The 13,515-nt window shown below is 42.8% G+C and overlaps 1 protein-coding gene across 3 annotated transcripts in view; it reads left to right on the top strand.

Moving 5' to 3' along the window:
- ELF1 (E74 like ETS transcription factor 1) overlaps positions 1 to 13,515 on the top strand; it is an 88,208-nt gene that overhangs the window by 33,948 nt on the left and 40,745 nt on the right. The gene's annotated exons all lie outside the window — the stretch shown is intronic.

The raw sequence follows: 13,515 nt of genomic DNA, 5'->3' as shown, positions 1-13,515 counted from the left end.
TTCTAAAAGATTTAATGGTTCTTAAGTAGGCTTTATGATCTCTGAAGATATGCACATTATTACAACATAGTTAATTTATTGAAGCTCAAACTCTAATGTCTTCCCCAGCATCAGATTTTAGAGAACTGAGTACTCTGCACATCACAATTATAATTAGAACTGTGCAGATTCATTTCAGCCTTTTTGCTTAATTTGATGCTCTTTTCTTCCTCATGTGACAGCTTAACTCACAGAACACTGTTTTTTTCCATTAAACTGTTTATTCATTAAGCCATTGTATCGCATCCTGCATGAGAGGTGGGGGAGAGGATATGGCCCTGCTCTCACAGAGGCAGACACTGCTCGAAGCTCTCTGCAGTGGCTTGACCCTGAGGGAGCAGCTCCTGGTCCCCACACGTTGCTGCAGGAGCCAGCACCACAAGGGCAGAGCTCTGCATTTTGCCTCTGTGAAGGGCACCACCTCTCACATTTCTAATGTAGCTGCACTAGAAACCTTTAACAGTGATGGGAGGCTTCTGCTCACCTTTTTTCCTTTTGGTTTTGAGCACCATTTTTGATAGTCCTGTCTTGCTTGGGAGAGGGATATGGGACACAACCCTCTGGGGGGTGAACAGGTGGTAAAACCTCTGTGAAACTCTGCTTGAAGTCCATGGCATCTTGAAAAAAGGCATGTTCCTACCCCCCCAGTTCTGATACTGATTTATTGTATCTCTGATCACAGCAAGCCAGTGAGGCTTCACAGAAGTAGATTGGATGTTAGGTGACAGAAAAGGAGAAAAAGAAAGGAGGCTGGGGGATAAATGAAGGGATGGTATAGAAACTGTGTAAAACAACCGCTTCCTGCATTATGTTGTTTAGGGTACTAGTTAATCTGCCACTTTAACCTCCTCTTCACCTTTGTTGTTGTAATTTTTTTTGTTCTTCTTTTGTTTCCTGATGGTAGAAGCTGTATGGGTGCATGTCTGCTCAACCATTATACTGTGTGTGACACTGGCAGGGCTTCTGTTCTGGGAGGGACAGGGGGACTTGTGCAATGGCCCTGTTCAAACAGCACCCAAGGGAGAAGGCAAGTACATATGTGTGCGTGGGCACGTGTTTGCATGTGTGCATTTGCCTGCATAAATAAGGACATGGAATATTGTGGTACCTTTGCCCTTGAGGCTGGCATAGCAAGAGTGGTCATCCCCTGAGCCAGCCAGCTGCATATCAGCATCTTTATGAGCCTGGGTACCGTAATATCTGTATTATTTGTTCTATGGAGCTGAGGGGAGGTAGAGAGAGGTCTCCAGGTTCATGAGCCAGTGGCTATGGCAGGGTTGTGCTGCCTTCTGTTGCAGGATGAGAGCAAGCTGGGCACACAGCTCAGCCCAAGGTGACTGGGGCTGTTCTGCCTGGGCTGTTTGGTTCCCCCCACCCTCCTGCCTTGCTTCCCCACAGCTGGGGAGTCAGGCTAACCCACGGAGCCCTGTGGTGGAGCTGTGGTGGGATGGCACAGGGACATGCGCAGCAGGCATCTTGGATGTCTGACTTAGTTCTGCCGAAGACATAGGAACTTGAATGATGAAAAGAGGAAGAGGTGCGGCTTGCATTTCTCTACACTTGCTGTGTGGGGGCTCTGGAACTTTCCAGAATACCCTGATGATTCTGTGGGTCTTTTCATCTAACACTCATAAAGTCTGTGCCTGGTTCTTCAGCAGCGAGTGAATGCCTGTGTCCCCCAGGAGCAGGTGTGCGTTCATGTGAGAGTGACTTCAGCACCATCACTTCCCCAGACATTATGAAATGAGAGCTTCTGGCCAGTCCAGACTCTGCCTTCCCTGGAGGGGCCGTTGCAGACCCTGCACCTTCTCCACATCACTCTTAAATAATTTTGCTTTTTTATAGTTATCTTATTGGTCTTTAAATCATGTTTCATCACTGTTTGAAACCCCATGGTGGGAATTGTTAATCTAGCAACAAGTCAGGAGATAATTTATGTTCTCTTAAAAGCCAAGATCACTAGATTGAAATTCCCCAGATGCATAGTCTCCCTTCTCAATCCCACCCTGTGCAAATACTTCAGAATATAAAATTTAAGCTATCCTGATCTATTAGAAGAAAAATGTACAGATGGCATGGGAATATTAGTTTCTGTGTTATCATACATAGCTGCAAGTTAATATATTTATTATTGTAATTACACAGAACATCATGAAGAACACATTTTCAGAATAATCTGAGTGAACACATTGCATTTTAGAGCGCATTAAAAGTGGCAGTTTAGAAACCTTTAATTATGGCGTAAGTGAATGTTCTTTTCTGCTGTAACTGTGTAAGTGGTCTCTCGCCTTGCAGAGTTTTTAAAGGCATGATTTTAGAGACACTAATCTCTGGCTGGTTGGATGGATGGATGTTCAGTACTGCAGTAATGCCTCTACTCTTCATACTGTTGGTGCTCCTTCTCCAGTTTGGGCAGCCTTCATCACCTCATTGAACCCAGCAGCAGCTTCTAGGGGGAGATAATACTGAACAAGCAGCTGAAGGACATTGTTTTAAAAAAGGCAGCCTGTCAGCTCAGGACAGCTATGCAGGCTTCAAAGGCACCACCATATTCCATGTGCTTGGACGTGGGGCTACTGATGCATGAAAAGCTGGACATTAGCCAGCATTGTGTGCTTGCAGCCCAGAAAGCCAATCGGGTCTTGGGCTGCATCAGCAGAAGTGTGACCAGCAGGTCAAGGGAGGTGATTCTTCTCCTCCTCTACTCTGCTCTCGTGAGACCCCTCTTTCAGTGCTGTGTTAAGCTTTGGGGCTTCCAACACAAGAAGAACGTGGACCTGTTGAAGTTGGACCAGAGGAGGGCCATGAGATGCTCAGAGAGATGGAGCACCTCTGCTGTGGTGAGAGTCTGAGAGAGTTGGGGTTGTTCAGCCTGGAGAAGAGGAGGCTCCAGGGAGACGTTATTGCAGCCTTGCAATACTTAAAATGGGCTTATGAGAAAGATAGGGACAAAGTTTTTAGCAGGTCCTGTGGTGACAGGACAAGAGGTAACGGTTTTAAACTAAAAGAAGGGAGATTGAGAGTTTTTTTACAATGAGAGTGGTGAAACACTGGGACTGTTTGCCCAGAGAGGTGGTAGAAGCCCCATCCCAGGAAGCATTCAAGGCCAGGTTGGATAGGACTGTGAGCAGTTTGATCCTTGAGCAAATGGATGAGACTGTGAGCAAGTGGAAGGTGTCCCTCTCATTACAAGGGGGTTGGAAGTATATGATCTTTAAAGGTCCTTTCCAGTCCAAATTATTCCATGATTCTATGGTTGTCTTAGAAGACTCACCAAGGCTTTTTACCAGGGCCTGTAGTGACAGGACAAGTGCAACAGTTTTAAACTGACAGATGGGAGATTTAGATTTGGCATAGGGAAGAAATTTTTCACAGTGAGAATGGTGAGGCACTGGCACAGAGAAACTGTGGCTGCCCCATCCCTGGAAGTGTTCAAGGCCAGGTCTCTGCAGGCACAAAGAAGTTGCCTTAGGAAGGGTTAGAGATGAGACAATTCTGTCTCTTTTTCTGGGTACAGTGGAGGTATATTCAGTGTGTCTGCGTTAGAGGAGATTATCGGGATAACCTGCACATAGAGCTCTTTGTGCTGCACACTCCACACCCATAAGTAGTTGGCTGTCTAGTAAGAAGGTGGTTTGTGTACCAAACAAGTTACAGTGAGAGCCTGAGGTTCAGTGGTGGTGCTTTTCTTTTGCTTCGTTTTGTTTTTTGAGTCCCTCTGGCTATGTAATACTCACTTTTTCTAACCAGGGCCATGTCCCTCCCTCCTCACCTGTGTGTGTATTGGTGCTCTCTTAAAGCTGTTTCCAAGCTCAAATTCAGTTTTAAACTAATGTTTTGAGAGTATTCCTTCAGTTCAGAGCAAACTGGTTGGTGGGTGACTTTGCTCGCTTCTGTGCAGGAGAGCTTACTAATTGTGTTTACTTGAGCGTATCTGGAGTATTCTGTTGCTTCTTGCTTTTCACTGTGCTGAGCTGTGACCAGGAGCACTGGTATGAATTACCCATGCAGAAAGCACGTACCAGCTCAGAGCTGTGACTTGTGCTGAGAGAAAATGTGCAGTTACAGCCTCCTACCCCAAACAAGCCCTAGCCCTTCTGCCTGTGAGTTTAAAAGCTCAGCTCCCTTATGCTATAATTTTAAATAAATTCAGGGTTTTTTTGTTAGGCCTGAAGCAACAAATGAGTTGCAGCTACAGTAATCTGTGAAAACACTATACACTAGCAATCAGGGGAAGAGTTCCCCTCAGGCGTAACAAACTAGCTTGGAGGTTGGAGTTTGTTTTGGTGTCCCACTTCAGGGAACAAGTCTGTCATGGCCTACATGACTTCTTACGTGAACTCTGACTGAACTAAGGCAAGGAACCTGATTAAGCCAAAAATGCATTTGAATGCATTCATGCTAAAAAAAAAACCATTACATTAGAAAAGACAGTAGGAACAAAAAAAAAACCCAGACTTGTCAGTCCTGGAGGTTAGTTCATGGGAGGGTGTTGATGAAATATGACTGATACCTCTGACTTCCCTGTCTACAACTCTTCCTTATCTATCTGCCTACTGTAGGTATGGTTTGCTATTTCTTGTATTACCTTTAATTCCTGTTTCTACAGGCTTTTTTGAATTAAGTATTTCTGCTTGTGAAATATCAGGAGGTGGTGTCATTCAGTCTTGGGTTGAGCTTTTTTGTTGCTTTTGGGGGCCTTTTGGAATCTGTGTGAAAGCTTAGTGCAAACATCAGCTTTGGGGTTTTGACCAATTAGGGGATTTGTTTTAATTTTTCTGAGAGATTTGCTGAAGGAGTTGTGTCTCTCATGTTCCAATCTCATAAATTAACTCCCTGGCTGTGTTAGTAATAGTATTGGACTCTCCAGGCCCTTAAAAACAAGAAAAATATCATAGTACTACTTCTTTTAGTTCTCTCATCAAACTATTTCATAAAGAACTTACAAGAAGTAATCTTGATGGTCATAGTTGACTGGATGATAAAATGAATCCTTGGGGATGTATAAGAAAGGTATGTGTTTGGGCACTGTATGGGTGCTGTGCTGTGTCTGGTTACAGACTGGAGAACACGGGTCACTTCATGCCTAGTGGGAAAACCTCACTTGGGAATTCCTGTGGTCTAACCACTGGAAATATGTAACTGAGGACTTAATTTCTGAATGACAGCTACAGGCTGGGCAGAGAATGGATTGAGAGTGGCTCTGCAGAGGACTTGGGGGTGTTGGTTGATAAGAAGCTCAACATGAGTTGGCAGTGTGTGCTTGCAGCCCAGAAAATCAACCATATCCTGGGCTGCATCAAAAGGAGTGTGACCAGCAGGTCGAAGGATCCTGCCCCTCTACTCTGCTCTTGTGAGACCCCACCTGAAGTACTGCATTCAGCTCTGGAGTCCCCAGCACAAGAGGGACATGAACCTGTTGGTGCAAGTCCAGAGGAGGACCAGAAAGATGCTCCGAGGGGTGGAGCACTCCTGCTATGGAGAGAGGCTGAGAGAGTTGGGGTTGTTCAGCCTGGAGAAGAGAATGCTCCAGGGAGACCTCATAGCAGCCTTCCAGTATCTAAAGGGACACTACAAGAAGTCTGGAAAAGGACTTTTATAAGGAGAAGTACTGATAGTGCAGGGGTATGGCTTTAAACTGACAGAGGGTAGATTTAGGTTAGACATTAGGAAAAAATTCTGCACTGTGAGGGCAGTGAGGCGCTGGCACAGATTACCCAGAGAAGCTGTGGCCGCCCCATCCCTGACAGTGTTCAAGGCCGGGCTGCATGGTGTCTTGGGCGATGGTCTAGTGTGAGGTGTCCTTGCCTGTGGCAGGTGGGTTGGAACTGGATGATCTTCAGGTCCTTTCCAACACTAAACATTCTGTGATATTTGTGGGTAAAGTTAAATGAGGATCTTTGTAACAAAGATTAAAAAGCTTCAGGCAAAGTTTGCAAAAATGTGCTTTAACTGATAAACTTCATAAATAAGAAAGACTGAAAAATCTTATGGTTTTGTCTGCATTTTACCTGCACATCATTTTAACCACAATGCTAACTTAAGTATGGATGTAAGTGCTCTTCTAAATCCAGAGCTAGACTCTCTCAAAGATCAAAAATACTTGTTTAATGCTGTGTTAAGAAAGCAGCTTATAGATAAGTGTTAGTTGCAGTGCTTTTTGATACAGGCTGTACTGTTTCGCAATAAAGTCCTCGTAGCCGTTTATTTTTTGCTTTGTTTTGATTTGGTCTGTGATTCTTGTCTGAAGGGTTAAAAAGTTACTTGAGTAAAGATTTAGGTTAAAGCAGTGTGCAGATAAAATTCTTCTGGTGTGTTTCATCCGTGCTCTCCTGAGTTAGCTCACCTGTATGAGTGTCATGGTGTGAGTATTACCTTGTGTTCTCAGCTTTAGCAAAGTGGATCACTTGGCCCAAGAAAGAGGCTGCTTGGACAATGCTGGGTGAGGTGCAAGAATAGACACATTTTTTTGTTAAAACTCTGTTTAAATCCAAGGTGTGTGATATACGTATAGGAAAGCTAGGCATCTGTAACACAAGATACCTGGTGTAGTCCTCTGAATCATCACTGTCACAGCTGATGTTTTTTAGTTGTTATATTCTAGAATAAAAGTTTTCCCTGTTGGTAGTAAGGGTTAAATATTGAGGGCAACAGGTATAGGCAGACTTAGGTATGTGATATGTTGGAGTGTTTTGCAAGGTGCTGTAAATGTTGGCTCCATGTAATCTGATACAAGGGTAGGACAGGCTAACTTAATGAAGGAAAATAGACAGCAGTATAAAAGAACTGGAAATTCAAGTCTAGCTGACTAATACCAGCCTGCTCCAGAGGCCTTTGACTGTTCATATTGCTGATGGTTGACAGCAAATGGGAGGCTGACAGCAGAAACATTGGTTAATCTACTCTATTTTAATACAGATTCTTTAAAGACACTGCAAAGGTAAGACCCTTTCTGTTTCTCAACCTGCCTGAGTTGCCGAATGCAGTCTTGAACATGCACATCGTCAGCAGGAGTAAAGAACCAAGCTGAGCCATGAAGTCTGTGTCTGTGTGTGCTTGGGAAGGGGAAGGCTTCAGCAAGTTCTATGCGGATTGGTTTGTGCCCCTTTCCATTTGATGTATGTCAGTTAAATTCAGATTTCTGAAGCTGCTCAAATACTTGGGCAGGGAAATACAAATCACACAGTATTTCTATGGCTACACCAGGGAGTCTTTTTGAACTTATTTAAACATTTTGTTCGTTATGCTTGACAGTCCAGTTGGAAACATTTACAAATAGATTAATAGCAAATCCATAGAATGCTAAAAATCTGTGTTGCAGAAGTTGCAAAGAATGGGAATTTTTACTGAGGTTGGTCCTGTAGCATCTTTGACTTGAACCTGATCTCTGCTGGCCTCTTATTTTCTGTTTTCCCCTTTAATATGTATATTCTGTGTGCATTTATATACCAGTCTGTGCCAGCAGTTTTAGCAAAAACTGGTAAACTTCACTTTTACCTGCAGGTGATTTTAAAATAATCGACTGTGTTGCTAATTTGTGGGCAAAGCAGTTTTTTGAGAAGAGATGACAGTTTTGTATCAGTATTGGGCACAGACTGGCAGCAGGTAATTTGTGAAGCCTGGCACCTAGCCAAAGCAATTATAGTTCTTTTCCCCTGATCTCCTTCCTCCCACTGCCACTACTTCATTCTCTTGGGTGCATGCATTAATCAAAAGAGCAAAACCTCTTTAGGTCAATCAGTTCTTCCCTCCACCCTCTTTTACAGGTTTTTCTCATATCCTGTGTTAGCTGTCTTGGAGCTCAGCCCTTCATTCCTCTTTGTACTGAGACCCTTCCCTTTGAGATCAGTAAGATTTGGCTTAGCTGCATCTCACATGTTAGGTTGCGTTGCTTATAGGATGGTCGTCTTAATGCTCCTTAAAAGGTGCTATGAAATGCAAGAAACCCCTTGAGGGTGCTGTTTGAAATATATATTCTGTTTCACGGGAATAATTCATTTGGTTTACAGACATCTCTGAACAGGACTTGAGATTTTACCAACTTCTAGTTTTCTTGGTATCTGTTTTAACCACATTTTGGGGACTTTGTGCAATATAAAGAACAGTAAGGTATCTTTGATACTAATGTTACTTGTTAATGCTGGTAGTTTGTTTCTCTTGTGACAACGCATAAACCCAATCTTGTCTCTGTAAATTTACTATGGGATAAAGTAGCATAAACTGAGTGTTGTAGGAGAGGAAGTAATGAGAGATGTTTTGTTTTCCTCTCCATAATTACTGTCACCTACCTCTTGATGAGCTAGACTATGCTGATACTTGCAGTGTCATATCAAACTTGTAGTCCCTATACCCTGGTTTTGGAGTGCTTAATATATTACTGTTTTTCTGGTGGAGAATACAGGAATCCAGAAGTGAGCAGTTACAAAGGAAAAACTTAGAGCAAACCCCTGCCTGTAGAGATGTGTGGTTGCAGTCTGTTACTGGAGGTTTGTCTTGCCTTATGACAGGTGTTTTCCATTGTTTAAAAATAAATCCTTATGTAATGAGGCTGATTTGGTCTAATTACATTGAGCTGGTTTTAAAACATTTTCTAGTTTTCCTAAGCTTTTGCCTTATGTCATGTCTAGCAAGAAGCTTGAGCAAGTAAATCCAGGCCAATGCATTTTAAATTGCTTTCCTTTCATCCTTTCAAAACTAGTTGCTTCTTGACTTAATTGAATGTCTCCTTGTTGTCATTTTATCAGCTGGGAAATATGAGCACTTGAGAGTTTCACTTTCTCTTTACCAGTACTGGTGAATTAACTACATGGGCAGAACCAAAGGGTAGGACACATCAGTGATTCCTGGGAGCTTGGAACAGCAAACCATGCTCCCCAGCCTCTGTGTTTAGTGGCAATGACCATGCACATGTACCACTATGGAGAAGCAGGTCTTTGCTATGAATATTACTGGTTGAAGATGGTCCTGGGATCCATATTATGTTGCTAAACAAGGCCGTGCTTTCAGACATGTTCCTCGTAACAAGACCTGGTGTTAGGATAAGAGACCTTTAGAGAGCCCATCATGGAGGGATTTTTGGAAAGACTGTCAGTTGGTCACCAGGAAGCTCTGTGTGATGGTGTTCTTGTGGCCAGTGGTAGTAAGGCCTGAGTTGCAAATAGGCTTCTCCCCCTCTTTGACAGTAACTACGTAACTACGTCATCTTTGCAAGGCCAAGAACTGCTGAGTTCTCACAAGCTTGGCAGACTGTGCAAGCTCCCTGTGAGCTGCCTTGGGGTCACTGTCCTTTTTTGGGGGGCCCAGATAATGTAATTTGTTTGGACTTCAGTGGATGGCAGGAAGGTCAAGCTAAGCATTTTCCCAGCAGTACTGAGGTGGTGGTGAGCAGCAGTGGGTGGAGGTGACTAAACTGGAAGCAGAGAAGGAGCACTTCTGCATATCTCCTTGTTGTACAGAGATGTGGGAGGTTGCGGAGTTTTTTGCATCTTCAGAGGCCAAAATGGCTACACCAAAAGTAAAAAGTCAGCAGAAGGTCGCACATTTCGTATATTTATTTTGGTGTGTATATATGTTTGTGTATGTGCACGTACACATACAAAAGTGGGGATAAAGCATGTTTATGTAACTGCAGCTGCTCTGTGTATGCGTGCATCCGTGCAGGCATGCAGAGTAGGTGCTGTGCAGTGAAGCAACTTTACCTTGCTTCTGTCTACCTGCAGTTAGAGTAATGCAGTTTATCTGTGAGCTGAGGTGTTAGTAACCCAAATTCAATCTGAAGAGTTTCAAAGCCCTACAGATAACCAAGGCTGCTAATCACATAACCACTTCTGAACATTTACCCTCGTCTTCTCTTATGTGTCTAATGTGCCAAAAAGTGCAATTTGGACAGCTGCAGAATGGTGTTTGAATCCACTAAGAAGTTTTGGGCGGGGGGGGGGGGAGGGAGAAGGTCTAATCTCTGACATGATTTGGAGAGGAAGGGAGTGCCAGCATTGTAGCGTCCCATCTCCCTAACCTCTTCTTATACCATGCATCCAATCTATGGAAGTGCAAGATTCAGTTATTCGGTTATTTTCTTCCCAGGAAGATGGGAAAGTGGGGGTTAGGGTTTGGACCTTTGCTTCCCCCTAAAGTGCCCTTGCTCCCTTGCTTTAGGGCAAGTTATAGATAATTTTTCCTGTTGAGTTGTCTCTGCTTTGCAAGAGCAAACACTTTATGGGGAGGTGACTAAAACCTAACATGGCATTTTTTTTGCCTGATCAGATTGGGGAGGCTTGCTCTTTGTCTTAGCAGATGTTCAGATACTTTGTGCAGAGCTCAAGAGCTCCAGCAGTATTGTTGAGGAGGGTCTTCCTCTCCCCAGTACCTTTTAGCTCCCTGTTTAGGACTGACTTTTTAGTGGTAACCTGATCTTTTGTTGCTGCAGCATAAATCAGTTGCTTACAGTGTTCAACTGCTTGCACATTTAGTGATTTGGGGCTACCTTTACACATCGAGCATGCTTTTAGGAGAGGGGAAAGAAGCCTCAACCACGCTAGTTTTATTTAGATTTCCTAGCACTGGTGTGTTCAACAGCTGTGTAACATAAATGGGCTAAATAAAAGGGACTTTTACTGAAACTATCAGGGAACATGGGAGGTTGGAAGAGAAAGGTTTTAAGGGGTGGAGGAGTCTGTAACCAGTGCTGGGACCATTACTGTTAATAGGCTGGAAGGAGTCTTGCCTCATTAAATATTCAGGATAAAAGGGGTAGTTGCCAGAAAGAGAGATGAAAATACGATTTTTTTGGTGATGGCAAAAAAGAACTTGTTGGTTATGTTTGTGCTTTGTGCTCTCTTTGGAATAAATGTGCTTTTATGTGGAATTTAGGGAAAGGGAGGTTCATTTCACTCCTTTTGTATTGACTGAATTGTGCCAATTTGTTTTGGTTTTATGCTTGTTTATATTTAACAGATGAACCCTGTTACTCTGTCCTCCTTGCTGTATATATACTGAGAGCCCGTGGTGACACAGGCTGCTTTGCAGCCCAGCTTCAAAACAACGTTTTATTGATACTGATGATTTCTTTGTCCTTAATGAAAGCTCAGCAAAGGTCACTGTTGACTTTTATTATGTCAGCTGCTTTTTGCACAGTTTCCTCAAGGCAGCATGGATGCTCTCAGATGATTTCAGGCTGTTCCTTGTGTTGTTTCTTCCTCGGTGATGCCCTCTTACCATGTTGTTTTCCTACCTCCTTTAATTTGTGTGAGCAGTTGAAAATACTGAACCTTCAGAAACTTCTTACGCCAAATAACATGTATTAACTTGCTCTTCTTACTCATCACTTTGCCAGCTACAGATGCCCTGGGTCCGAGGACGTGGTTCAAAGCCACTGTACTGTGCAATTTCTTGATATTGCTGAATAGGAATAATCAATCCATGAAGAATGCCAGAGGACTCTATTGTTAGCATTTATGCTTAGTGTGGACCATACATAAAGATCATCATGGGTTTGGGATTGCTGCATTATGAGAACGGTGATACCATTCAGCTTTTCCACCCTTTTGAAGAAAACCACACTTTGTGATGTGTTATTTGTACAGTATCTTAGAAAGATGCAACTCTGCAGAGTCTGAACTGGCTCTGGCTTGGTCTATCCCTAACCTCCACTGGTAGAAAGGACTTAGAAACTTGAGTGAAATGGTGGTGGTACCTTCCATGTGTTTGACCTCATCCAGGATGGTTTTCAGTCTTCAGTCCAGTATTTCCAGGTGATGTCTTTTTTCTTCCCTATCCTCTCATTTGCTCCCTTCTTCCTCCCACATCCAAGGTGTGTTGAGAAGGGGGCTCAGCTTTGCCCTTCTGTTAAGTCCCAGCTTTGGCATTTCTAGGCTAGAGCTAATACTGCAGACTGTCTTAGCAAATCAATGGGAAATTTCAACCCCAAGTCATTTGTCTCTGTGCTAAGGGAGTTGAGTCATTTCTGCAGTAACTCAGGGTTCAGGTGTGTATTTGAATCTTAAAGCAGCTAAGCTGGTTCTTAATTTTAAATGTACAAATGTTCTTACTAATTTCACAAAAAAGGGAGCTCAGGATGATTGCAGCCATCTTTAGCAGTGCTATATGGGCCTGGATCCAGTAGCTTGCTGGCTGGAGGCATCTTTCAGCTCAGCTGTGGTGCTCTCAGTACCAAGACTTGAACCTTCCAAGTTTATAGCTGGCTTCTTCAGCAAATCTTTGGGTTTGTGCCTCGCACTTTGATGCCTGCTCCACCTGCTCCACCGTGGTGCAGCTGTGTTATTTCTGCATTACAGTGTTCAGATGCTAAGGCAGGATGGGCTACACTGGCTCGTCTTGTCAGGAGTCGAAGGAGAAATTGTGGATTTGTTACTTCCTAGTTGGAGCCTAGTTGCAGTATTGCAGCTTCACCACTGGGCCCTAAAATGGTTCTGGAGATGTTTCTAACAAGCTTTGTTGAACCACCTAAACAGGGTTAGACTTCAGTGTAAGGTATATATGGTGAAGAGCTGTGGAAAAAATGTTGTGACATCTGACTGGAAGGAGACCTACAACGTGTCTTCTGGGACAGCAGAGTAGCAGTGTACTAAGGGTTAACTCAGCTGAATGTGCTTTTTGACAGACTGACTGAGGAGATTGTTTCTAGATGTTGAAATCAGTAGAAGAGGGGAACTTCCGGAGGGATTGAAATAATTTATGTGTGTTCAGTTTCAAGGATTAAGCAAAATTCAGATGTTTATTTATATGGCTTTGTCTGAATACTGCTTTTTATACTACAACAGTTAGTAAAAATGAAAGTAAAACCTTACTTACTCTGTAGTTCTGAAAACGTGATATAAATTTTCTGGTAATATATACTTGGTTCTCTTTCTTCTGTGACTATTTGTATGTAGCCAAGCTTATTGTGCATGCGACTACAATTTATGCATTTTATGCTGTTTGCAAATAACTTACTTTCTACTCACAGATGTACATAAAATCAGGCAGGAAAATAAGTGGCATTCTGTAGTAAAAACAATAGTCTTGTTTGTGTTAGCCTATAGACAGCAGGATCCTGTGATACTTGGAATAATGAAAGCACACTTTATAAAAATAGATTTTGGGGAGAATATAGCTGGTTTATGATAGTGCTGGCTTTTGTGAAAAGCTGCTCTTGTTTTCTGTATGCCAGAGAAAGTTATATGGGTTAAAGGACAGTACTTTTGCATTATTTTGCCATGCTGTTGTTGCCCAATAGATTATTTGCTATTACTGTGTACCACCAAAGAAGTAATGAAAATTCCCTGTAAATAGTAATAGTTTGAGTGCCTAACCTCTGTAAGGTTTGATATAAAAGCTCACTAAATTCTGTTCTCTCACTTGTCTTTGACTTTGGTCATAATATTGTGGTTAGATGTTCCTTTTCTTGTAAGAAGAAGTTGTCATTTGACTTTTATTTATAGATTCCTTTGGTTTTGGGGAGGGGGAGAAGGAGCATTT

The sequence above is a fragment of the Pezoporus wallicus genome, unplaced genomic scaffold, assembly GCF_028554395.1.
Source record: "Pezoporus wallicus isolate ANWC-B61680 ecotype Strahan unplaced genomic scaffold, APGP_CSIRO_Pwel_v1 contig_2543, whole genome shotgun sequence".
Lineage (NCBI taxonomy): Eukaryota > Metazoa > Chordata > Aves > Psittaciformes > Psittacidae > Pezoporus > Pezoporus wallicus.
The sequence above is the reverse complement of the archived record's forward strand: the minus strand, read 5'-3'. Positions and strand labels throughout refer to the sequence as shown.